Below are 11281 nucleotides of genomic sequence, written 5' to 3' on the forward strand. Positions count from 1 at the left end.
GTGCAAACTGGGTGCAAGTGTCTCACAGGTCTAAAGGAGCAGATAGTGACCGCTCCACTGTTGGCTCCCTCAGTCAAACAACCCATATGGTGACTACAGATGGTCAACCAGAGGTTAATTGTTTTGTCTAGCATGGAAAGGTCATGAATATTGCATACAGCCTGAAACAGACAATGAAATACACCTCCCGCCAATTCTGCTAGGCCCAGTTCCCAGCTGCATGCAATCTGCATTGAGCACGCATGCAAGGCAGAATCACTAGCACCTCACTGACCATCATTACTGGTTACCACTGCTATGCTGTTTGCAGTAATGTCAGCCAAGCACAATGGCCCAGCTCAGCTATTCCCCAGAGTGCTGAAACAATGACCAAATGCAAAACCCACAACCACAGTGAGAACAGCATCAGCTCCTCAGCAGACAAGCATCCTCCATATACTCTGCCCAGAAATGCCTCTGCTCTTACCATCAATTTTATAAGTGCTTCCTCCTTATTACAGGCACGTCATCACTTCTTACTACCTGCTCTGTAATGTCACGTGTCACATGCGCTCTGAACAATCTGTTTTGTATTTCTTTATATTTGGTTAAAAATGTCATTCAGCCTACCATTCAGCTTCCATGTCAGCACGTCACACTCCTTTGTATGTTTCTTATGCATGCTAAAGGACCACTGTCCTGAAAATCATAACTAAAAATATATATAAAAATATACATATAAGAAGTAGATTTCTTCTGAGCCATACATTACTTTTCTCCTATGTTGCTGTCACTTACAGTAAGTAGTAGAAATATTATAGAACCAAAAAGTTTTGAACTAGCCCATCTCCTCAAGGGGGATTCTCAGGGTTTGCTTTATTTTCAAAAGCATTTCGTAAATGGCAGTTGCTCTGCCCAACTGCGATAAAAATTGTGCAGCGAGCAGAGAGGCTGGCAAGCATCCTATATAACAATCCATGCGTCCTCCTGTGTCTGTGCATTCTGACAATGCGCAAGCGCTGCACCTGTGTGGACTTGGGACAGCCGAGGACAGGTGCAGGAGGGCGGGGTATGCACAAGTATCGCAGCTGTGCGCACATCGGAGAGCATGGCCGTGTGCTCGTATGATGTGATGCATACCCACATGGCTGATATTGTGGTGAAACCTCTCCCACGGTTTGATGTCAGGGTCATGGCCCTGACCGTTTTCTGTCTGTGAACCTCATTGCATTCAGGGAAATAAAAGCGGTTTCCAACTGCCATGCAAGCAGTATGTCTCTCTGTCGTTTCAGCCGACCCTGAAAGCAACAGGGTGCCTCCATGGTCACTTACAGCCGCACCCGTGTTCTGCTGCAGCGATGGAAAAACAATGATCACTGATAAAAGCTGCTGAAAGATGCTAAATGCTTTTCTGCACACTTGCAGAAAACCATTTAACGAGAAGTCACCAGAAGAAGCCAGTGTGAACTGGCAGTAAAAAGTTATATTTTATGGTATTAGAATAGCAGTTTATAGGGCGGGTTTTTATGAGGACTGGTCCCTGGTCCTATTGTTGAATATCGATTCCCAGAAGAGATACTCGGTAGAGCATAATTCAGTCAAAACTGCATCTTATATCAAATATTCGCTGAAAAACAGATGCGTTTTAACTGATCAGTTGTGATCAGTGCATTGTGAAAAGCTTTCAGTTAAAATGCATACAATGTGAACTGACCCATAGGGAAACATGGACATTAGGCTGCACATCAATTGTCTGTTCGGTTATAACTGCCAATAGGGGTGCAAAATGTTGCCCCTGCACCTCCTTATCCTCGTTTCATCATGCCAGGTTGTACATATGCCAACAGCATATATAAATCCTAATATGAAGAATACGCAGGAAGGTTGGAAACGCTGTTAATATTGGAAATAAAAAGATTTAACTGGATTATGTGCTCCACCAATCATCTCATCAGAAGTCAGGGCAACCTGTAAATCCAAAATGCTAATTCCGGTGAACAAAGAACTTCCTATTTGCACAGTAAAGTACAGTCATAAGATGAATGGAAAATGTTGGCCTTCACGGAAGAATAGCAATTTGCATTACGATACATAAATAAAACCGTCCCTAAATTCCTCCAGCAGAAACAATGCGATTTTCAAACAAATCATTTGGGCATAAAGAGAACCGGAATCCCTGCCTTGGCGTACGAGAGAGAACGGCGCTGGAGACTTGGGCGCAGGATACAGCTGTGTATGGCTGATCCTGCTGCCGCACAAGCCCGGGCCGTGTTAATTACTATTCCCCCTCCAGGCCGCCATGGGTAGTGGGGGAATGAAATAATTCGGCTTCCAGCAATTGCTAGAAGCCGAATTATTGTTTTAAAAGCAACTACAGCTTCGTCTTCTAACGGCGCTGAAGTTACTCCCTGTGCCTGCTATAGCCGTAGTTCCTATTACGGCCTATGGTGGCGCCAGCTGCGCCCAAGTCTCCTGCGCTGCTGCGCCCAATTCTCCAGCATTGGATTTAGCGTGTTTGCTGCCTTGTACTGATGAGGACCAAAAGCCAGAAACAGGCTGTCTACATGTGGTGTTGGTGTGGCTGTGTAATATTTAAAGCAATAGGCTTGCTATACACAAGGGGTTCTGGATGCTTGCCTTGCTTACAGGGGTGAAAAGGGATCATTTGCATATTCAGTAGTGATGCATTGTGGGTAACCACAAATGTTCACTTATAGCTGAATTGTTGCAAACTTCCTTTTGTTTTAAAGAGACTCCGTAACAAAAATTGCATCCTGTTTTTTATCATCCTACAAGTTCCAAAAGCTATTCTAATGTGTTCTGGCTTACTGCAGCACTTTCTGCTATCACAGTCTCTGTAATAAATCAATGTATCTTTCCCCTGTCAGACTTGTCAGCCTGTGTCTGGAAGGCTGCCAAGTTCTTCAGTGTTGTGGTTCTGCTATGAACTCCCCCTTCCATGCCCCTCTATGGACACTGCCTGTGTATTATTTAGATTAGGGCAGCTTCTCTCTTCTCTCTTATCTTTTACAAGCTGGATAAATCGTCCTCTGAGCTGGCTGGGCTTTCACATAGGGCTGGTGCACACCGAGCGGCTTTTTGGGCGTTTTCAGATCCGCTTGCGGCTGCGGATCTGCTTGGTCAATGTATCTCAATGGGGTGGTGCACACCAGAGCGGCAGGCGTTTTGCAGAAACGAAAAATGCCTGGGTGAGGCATTTTTTGGATTTCGGATGCGTTTCTGCCTCAATGTTAAGTATAGGAAAAACGCAAACCGCTCTGAAAAACGGCACTTCAGAGCGGTTTTGCAGGCGTTTTTGTTACAGAAGCTGTTCAGTAACAGCTTTACTGTAACAATATATGAAATCTACTATACTGAAAACCGCAGCAGCAATCCGCAAAACGCTAGCAAAACGCCTCATAAAAATAAAAAAAAGCGTTTAAAAATCTGCTAGCATTTTGCGGATCTGCTAGCGGGTTTTGGTGTGCACCAGCCCATACTGAGGAAATTCAGACAACAGCAAAGCTGTTTGCAGTAAGAAACGAGCAGCCTGAAACTTCAGTGCATGAGAGATGCAGGGGGAAAGAAACACACAATGATCTCTTGAGATTCAAAAAGAAGGGTGTATACAGCCTGCTTGTGTATGAATGTATTTTCTATGTGTGGACATACTGTACATCAACCTACTTCCTGTTTTGGTGGCCATTTTGTTTGTTTATAAACAAACTTTTTAAAACTGTTTTTAACCACTTTTAATGCGGCGAGGAGCAGCGAAATTGTGACAGAGGGTAATAGGAGATGCCCCCTAACGCACTGGTATGTTTACTTTTGTGCGATTTTAACAATACAGATTCTCTTTAAGAAGGCTCATTTCCCCAAGCATTGCTTATTAGTAGGAGGGCTTTTCGGTCTCTTTTATCCCCCTATACATTCCTAGTGGTTTGGGTCACCCCCAGTTGCTTGGTTACTTTGTTGAAATCATATTAGGACACAGATGCATGTTCTGTATACAATGAAATGCCTCTATGTCCTTGTATTATGAAATAAAATACATAGGTTTTAATTATGGTAGCATGTATTATCTTAAAGAGAATCTGTATTGTTAAAATCGCACAAAAGTAAACATACCAGTGCGTTAGGGGACATCTCCTATTACCCTCTGTCACAATTTCGCCGCTCCCCGCCGCATTAAAAGTAGTCAAAACAGTTTTAAAAAGTTTGTTTATAAACAAACAAAATGGCCACCAAAACAGGAAGTAGATTGATGTACAATATGTCCACACATAGAAAATACATCCATACACAAGCAGGCTGTATACAGCTTTCCTTTTGAACCTCAAAAGATAATTTGTGTGTATACCTTCTGTCCCCTTCTTCTCTCATGCACTGAACATTACAGGCTTCCTGCAGACAGCTCTGCCTGTGCCTGTGTTTGTAATTCCTCAGTATGTGTCAGCCAGCTACTTTCACAGCCTAACAGAGGATGATTTTTATCCAGCTCTCTTCTATCACTGATAAGATAGCAGAGAAGCTGCTGGCTTATGTAAATAAAACACACACTGGAGTGTGCATAGAGGAACAGACCAGCACGGAAGAGTTGGCAGCCTTCCAGACACAGGCCGACAAGTCTGACAAGGGAAAGATACATTGATTTATTACAGAGACCGTGATAGTACAAAGTGCTGCAGTGAGCCAGAACAGATTAGAATAGGTTTAGGAACTTGTAGGATGGTAGAAAAAAACGTTGTAATTTTTGTTACAGAGTCACTTTAAAGCTATAAAGGCCGAAAACAGAGAAATAATGATTTTCTTCCATTTTGTTTCTTAATATTCCAGTTAAAATGCATTTATAAAAAAAAATAATTCTTAGCAAAATGTACCACTCAAAGAAAGCCTAATTAGTGGTGGAAAAAAACAAGATAGAGATCAATAAATTGTGATAAGTAGTGATAAAGTTATTAACGAATGAATGGGAGGTGAAAATTGCTCTGATGCTTAAGGTGAAAAATCCCAGCGGGCTGAAATGGTTAAAGGGAGACCCGAGCCGAAGCTTGGGTTCCAAACAAGAACTTAACCAGAAGAGGACAGCTTCACACTCAGTGATCGCCCTAGAAATTTTTTCCAGCTGGTTGGCATGATAAAGTAGCCGGGTGGGGCGAGATGAGAGAATGCAGGGGCAGTGCTTCTGTGTGCAACTCTGCTTACAGCATAGGAGAAGGTGAGCTGATAACAACCGGGTGCTTACCAAAACTAGGCGGGCGGAGCACCCGGCTAAAAGAGCCTGGGGAGAACACTCACACTGTTTATTGGCATCAGCAGTGCGGTTGGGCGGTCGCGCTGCACCCTACCACCAAAAACAGGCCTTTGGGGAATACCGCGTTCCTATGAGATATTCCCCTTATGGCATCCAGCCAAACAAGAAGTGATGCACGCTTGCGATCACTTCCTGTCTCAGATGCACGGAAGCATATTGTAAAAATATGCTTCCGTGCATCGCAAATTCACCGCCAACAATTTTAAAATCCCTGCATCACAATAGACTTACATGACTTCCGGTCCTCCACACGTCAACGTTTATTTTTTTTATAAATATTTACTTTATTATTTTTATAATAAATCTTACTATTTTATTATAAAATTGGCTCCCTCCCTCAGCCAATCAGCATGATCGGCTGTCATACGCTTCAGCCTATGACAGCGGATCACTTCTGCAACACCAGAGGGGACAGCCGTGTCAGACGGCTATCCCCAGTACAGCGCTGCTACAGATCGCAGCGATGCACAGCATAATTAGACGGCAATTTCGCCGTCTAACAGTCTCAGAGCGGCGATCGCCGCTGGGAGACTGAAGGCGTGGCTCCGCATTCCAAGCAGGAGATGCACACGCAGCCTGCATGCGATCTCCTGCTTGCCCCATGGAGAGCTGTTCACGCCAATTGGCGTGGAGCGGTCAGCAAGAAGTTAAGGAAATAAATATGGCAGCTTCCATATCCCTCTTGTTACACTCGTCCTTTAATATTCATGGATACCTGTAATGACTGCCGCCCATAGCGATCGCTAAGGCATGTGAAAATGTATTGCCACGGGCAATTTACTGGGTTAAAATGCTTGTTGCTATGATAAACATGTGGTAAACTGCTTGTTACCATAGCAACGTGTGTGTAAACCTGGTAAGGCCCGCAGCAATAAAGGATGAACATGCGGTGCTCCCCGAGCGTTAGTAGCAGGGAGCGCCGCAGGGTTAGTTGCAGGGTACATCAGGCCCATAGAGTCTGCCTTATTTATTTCCTGCTGCCTGGCAGCCCTGATATTTTTTCTGGTTTTAATAGTGTCTGAATCACACACCTGGAACAAGCATGTGGCTAATCTAGTCAGATTTCAGTCAGACACATCTGATCTGTAAGCTTGTTCAGGCTCTATGGCTAAAATTATTAAAGGCAGGGGATCAGCAGCACAGCCAGGCAACGGATATTAAAAGGAAATAAATGTCAGCCTCCATTCCCCTCTCACCTCAGGTTCCCTCTAAGCAGGCTTGGTACTACATGCACCCTTGTTTATCTCATGTCGCAAGCCATTTTCGCTACACTTCAAGCTTTGTACACACATTACAAAACCTTGGCTGCGACGAGGAGTCTGTGGGAATATAGCAGGTATGCAGCTGTCCCACAATGTTATTAGAGATCCGGCATGCCGCATTGCTAAATGACAAGCGACAAACAAACCTTGTTTTGTTCACCGAGTCCCAGGATGCCGCTTGATTGTGTGCCGTTCAGCAGCCTCCCTTCACCAATCACCAATGCACGCTGCTGCATGAGGCTTTATCACACAACTTCAGGTACAGCTCTACCTAAACTATCTATTACCTTCAAAATCAGACTTGCCAAATGTTAGAACTGTTGTGAATATCAGGTCATGTGACATGAAGATGTCACAGTAGGCTCTGTAAGGAGAGTTGCTGCAGCTGCTTGGTTCAGGTTCAGCATTAGCATGAAGTTCATACTGCAGGGAGGAGGGGCACTGTTAGGGCTATCTGAAGGGATAGATCTTGGCAGAGATTCCTCTCCCTGCAGCGGCAGTACAAAGCTATGGAAGTTCACTCAGGATCCCCATTCACACTAGAGCGTTTTGACGTCTATTTCAGCAAAATGCTTAAGCGCTAGCGCTTTTTAAAGCGCTAGTGCAATAATAACCTATGGGCCTGTTCTCACTTAGGCGATTAACGCAAATTTGTATCCTTCACCATTTTCAGGCGATTTCCCGCCTATCGCGTTTAGTGCTATACCGTGTTTCCCCGAATTTAAGACATTCCCTGAAAATAAGACCTAGTATCTATTTCGAGTATGCTCGAAATATAAGTCCTACTCCTAATATAAGACTTAGTGGTCCCTAGTAGACCTCCCCCCCCCCAAAAGCGGCAGACCTGTTCACCACCTGCCTGCTTTACCTCGCCGCTGCCACTGCTCCTGGCCCCGTCCTGCAGATAATCCACGTTCCTGTTTATTCTCAGCATAATTCACACAGCGCAGAGTAGCGGTGATATGTTGTAAAGGGCAGCTATCCAATAAGAGCGCTGCCCTATACAGGAAGTGATCTCTGTTTACTTCCTGTATAGGGCAGCGCTCTTATTGGATACAGTAGCTGCCCTTTACATGTCACCGCTACTCTGCGCTGTGTGAATTATGCTGAGAATAAACAGGAACGTGGATTATCTGCAGGACGGAGCCAGGAGCAGTGGCAGCGGCGAGGTAAAGCAGGCGGGTGGTGAACAGGTCTGTCGCTTAGGGCTGCCAGGAATGTTAGCAGCAGCGAGCCCTAAATAGACAGTAATTTATAGCACCCAATCCCACCACAGTCACAGGCAAGCATTACGCCAGCACCCAGTGTTCTCCCCAGGCTCTTTTAGCCGGGTGCTCCACCCGGCTAGATTTGGTGACCACCCGGCTGGGATCGGCTAACCTCCTCACCTCCTCCTATGCTTTAAGCACAGTTGCCCTGCATTTTCAACTCGCCCCACCCGGCTACTTTTTCATGCCACCCGGCTACTTTTTCATGCCACCCGGCTGGAAAAAAATTCTGGGGAGAACACTGAGCACCCATTTACATAAACCCCATATAAGCACTGCAGCATGCAACAATTTATAGCACCCACAAGGGATTATTTAGCAGGGGGGAATCTGGCTATATACACTAATGGTCATGGATACCCCCAGAAAATAAAAGACCTCCCCGAAAATAAGCCCTAGAACAATTTTTGAAGGGTAATTTAATATAAGACAGTGTCTTATTTTCGGGGAAACGCGGTAGAAGCGCTAATCGTGATCGTGGAAAATAGCCCCAAATGTGAATGGTGATTTTTTTGGCGTCAATCTGCAAAACTCGCCAGAGCAAAAACGCTAGCAAAAGCGCTAGCGTTGTAAGTGTGAATGGGCCCTTATGGCGTTCCTGCTCATGCAGCACCCCACTGTTATATCTGGAGGACCGAGTGCTGTACAGACGTGTCGCTTGCCGTACATGGGGTGAAGGGATGACACATCACAGAGTGGCAGGCAGGGTCGGACGTCACAAGATCCAGCATGCCGAATCTTAGGGCTGGTTCACACTAGCCTTAAAAACAGTCCGATTGAGTGAGTACCCAAAATGGCTCCGACTCCAACTCCACAGCCCTGTGTACCGCTTCATCCGCTACTATATGCAATGGGTCCACAATGGATTATAAAAAACTCTGAATAAGGAGGGAAAGCCTTGAAACGCCTGTCAGCCCGATCATCACCCCCAGTGTATGTAACTGCATTGTTTCCTAAAGAGCCCATTAAAGTGTACCTGAGATGGGGCAGGAGAGAAAATTTATACATACCTGGGGCTTCCTCCAGCCCCCTCGACATCCTCCACCGCCTCTCCATTCGTCCGCAATCAGCCCTGGTAAATTGCCCAGTAGGCACAGGCTGTGCGTGTTCCAGTGGCCAAAAGCATTCTGTGCTTGTGCAGTAGTATTGCGCAGGTGCAGAACACTCCCAGCAACAGGCATGCGTGCCTAGGCAGCGCATGTGCAGTTTACTCCAGACTGGCAGACTTACCAGAGCCGATTGCGAACAAACGAAGAGGTGGCGGAGGGACGTCGAGGGGGTTGGAGGAAGCCCCAGGTATGTATACATTTTGTCCCCTGTCCCATTTCGGGCTTACTTTAAAGTCTTTTGCATTTCAGAAATGATGCCCGGCTCTGACTATCCTGACGTTGATGGATAAAATGCTACAGGCAGTGGGTTGTGAAAAAGCATTCAGTTATAATACATAGATGTAAACTGACACAGAGAAGCATGGACAATTCCTTTGCAAGTGCCGTGCATCAGTGATTCTGCAGGCAGCAACTGATTCAGTGTATAACTGTTATACTGGCTTCAATAATTTGCATTTATGCCTACATATAAGATGTAAATCTGTTTCAGAGTAAAATAATAATAAAATGCACTACAAATTACTATTGCTATATTGTTCTGACATCCGATGTTTTTATCCTGATGGTTCTTACCAGTTAGGCTAAGATTCCACTATTGCAATTTCTATCCATTTCCCTGCACTTAAATTTGGATGCACTTTTAGTGCTCGCTCACACTATCAGAGTTTGCTGATTTTTTTTTTTAAGCGCTGGCTAGAAAAACGCAAAATGCTCACAAAATTGCTTTGGCAAGCGATTGCATGAGTGTTTTTGTTTTTTTTTAAATACTTTGTATTTATTTTTTCTAGATCAAAAGACGGAAGCGCTCTGCAAAAGCGCTTACAAAAACGCCCACAAAAACAAGCGAATGTGCAGAAAATCACCAGAAAACGCTTTAAAAAAAAAAAACCACTGCGGGCGGACACGCGAGCCCAACGCATTTGTGAACTAGGCCTAAAGGGAACCTGAAGCAAAAGGTACATGGAAGCTGTCATATTTATTTCCTTTTAAACAATACCGATTGCCTGGCTACCCTGCTGATCATTCTGGCATCAGTAGTGTCGGAATCACATACCCAAAACAAGCATACAGCTAATCTTGTCAGAACCATCTGGTCTGCATGCTTGTTCAGGGTCCTTTTCCACTAGTTAGCACCAAGGCTGCGGGGTCGGAGTCAGAGTAAAAAAAAATGTTGGGTACCTGGAGCCGGAAGTTTCATAAACTCAGGAGTCTGAGTCAGATGATTTTTGTACCAAATCCACAGCCCTGGTATTAGACTAAGGAGTCGGAGTCGAGGACTCTGAGCCATTTTGGGTACCTGGAGTCAGAGTTGGAGTCGGTAGTTTCATAAACTGAAGAGTCAGAGCTGGAGTCGGATGATTTTTGTACTGACTCCACAGGCCTGGTTAGCACAATTGAGCTGCATTGCGACTGTGCAATCTGCAATTTCCACTCACCATAATTGCGCTGTGAAGCCATCAGAGTGTGATTGCACCAAAAATTGCAAGCCAGCGATTGTGATTCAGGCAAAAACTAATCATGAGCACCACAATTTACATGTAAATTGTGGTACCTTGGCAATTGGCAAAACAGCTGCCGTCTGCGTTTTGAAGCTGATTGCACGTAGCAGAAAAGGGCCCTCATGTGTCTGTGGCTAAAAGCATTAGAGGCAGAGGATCAGCTGGATTGTCAGGCAACTGGCATTGTTTTAAATTAAATAAATAGGTCAGCATGCGTATCCCTCTCAATTCAGGTGTCCTTTTAGACCGGTTTGTGTATGGTCTTGTAAGAGGGGCAGCAAGCACCACAGCCCTTTTTCTCATGACCCTATGGCTGCCTCTGCTCTGCAGCAGCTATGAAGCCACAGGTGGCTGAAGACTACCCTAATACCTGGAGGTACTGTATACTGCAGAGTCAACCCTCCCTCCAGCTGTATACAAGGAGTGCAGATGATGAGCACAGTAGTCCAGGAAGCTCCTTATCACCATCCTAGTGTCTGGCCAGCATCCTGACATGCTACACAAAGGAACCCCCTCACACACAATGATGGGCTGGCCAGGGGAATGCACACACATACACGTGACATACAGGATCATGTCATGATCATCCCCACTTCAGAGGTCCCCCTCTCTTACCGTTATAGGGCTCCCCCAATATAACGCGCACTTCCTGTTTCCTTCTCTCCTCAGCTACTGCAGCCGAGACCAATCCTGGAACGACGACCCGGGAAGTGAGTTGTATCGTTTGCGCATGCTCACAAGCCATTCCCTTACTCTCCCCAGCAGAGAGCACGTCACGAAGCCGAGGCGGCCATCTTTTTGTGGGGTGCTCTCTGACTGGTGGGATTTCTGTAGAGGCGGGTCTTGGTTG

At 45.4% G+C, this 11281-nt stretch overlaps 1 protein-coding gene across 3 annotated transcripts in view; it reads right to left on the bottom strand.

Moving 5' to 3' along the window:
• RSPRY1 (ring finger and SPRY domain containing 1) overlaps positions 1 to 11217 on the bottom strand; it is a 69542-nt gene extending 58325 nt beyond the window's left edge. The window contains exon 1 of one of the 3 annotated variants that reach the window (XM_068260694.1): positions 11047 to 11217. The gene's annotated coding sequence lies outside the window, so the exon portion shown is untranslated. Of the gene's footprint in view, positions 1 to 10801; positions 10884 to 10988; positions 11012 to 11046 lie in introns of those variants that run through there. The other 2 variants (XM_068260696.1, XM_068260695.1) reach the window with 2 other exon arrangements.
• Between the last annotated feature and the right edge of the window lie 64 nt (positions 11218 to 11281).

Source organism: Hyperolius riggenbachi, chromosome 11 (genome assembly GCF_040937935.1).
Source record: "Hyperolius riggenbachi isolate aHypRig1 chromosome 11, aHypRig1.pri, whole genome shotgun sequence".
NCBI classification, from domain to species: domain Eukaryota; kingdom Metazoa; phylum Chordata; class Amphibia; order Anura; family Hyperoliidae; genus Hyperolius; species Hyperolius riggenbachi.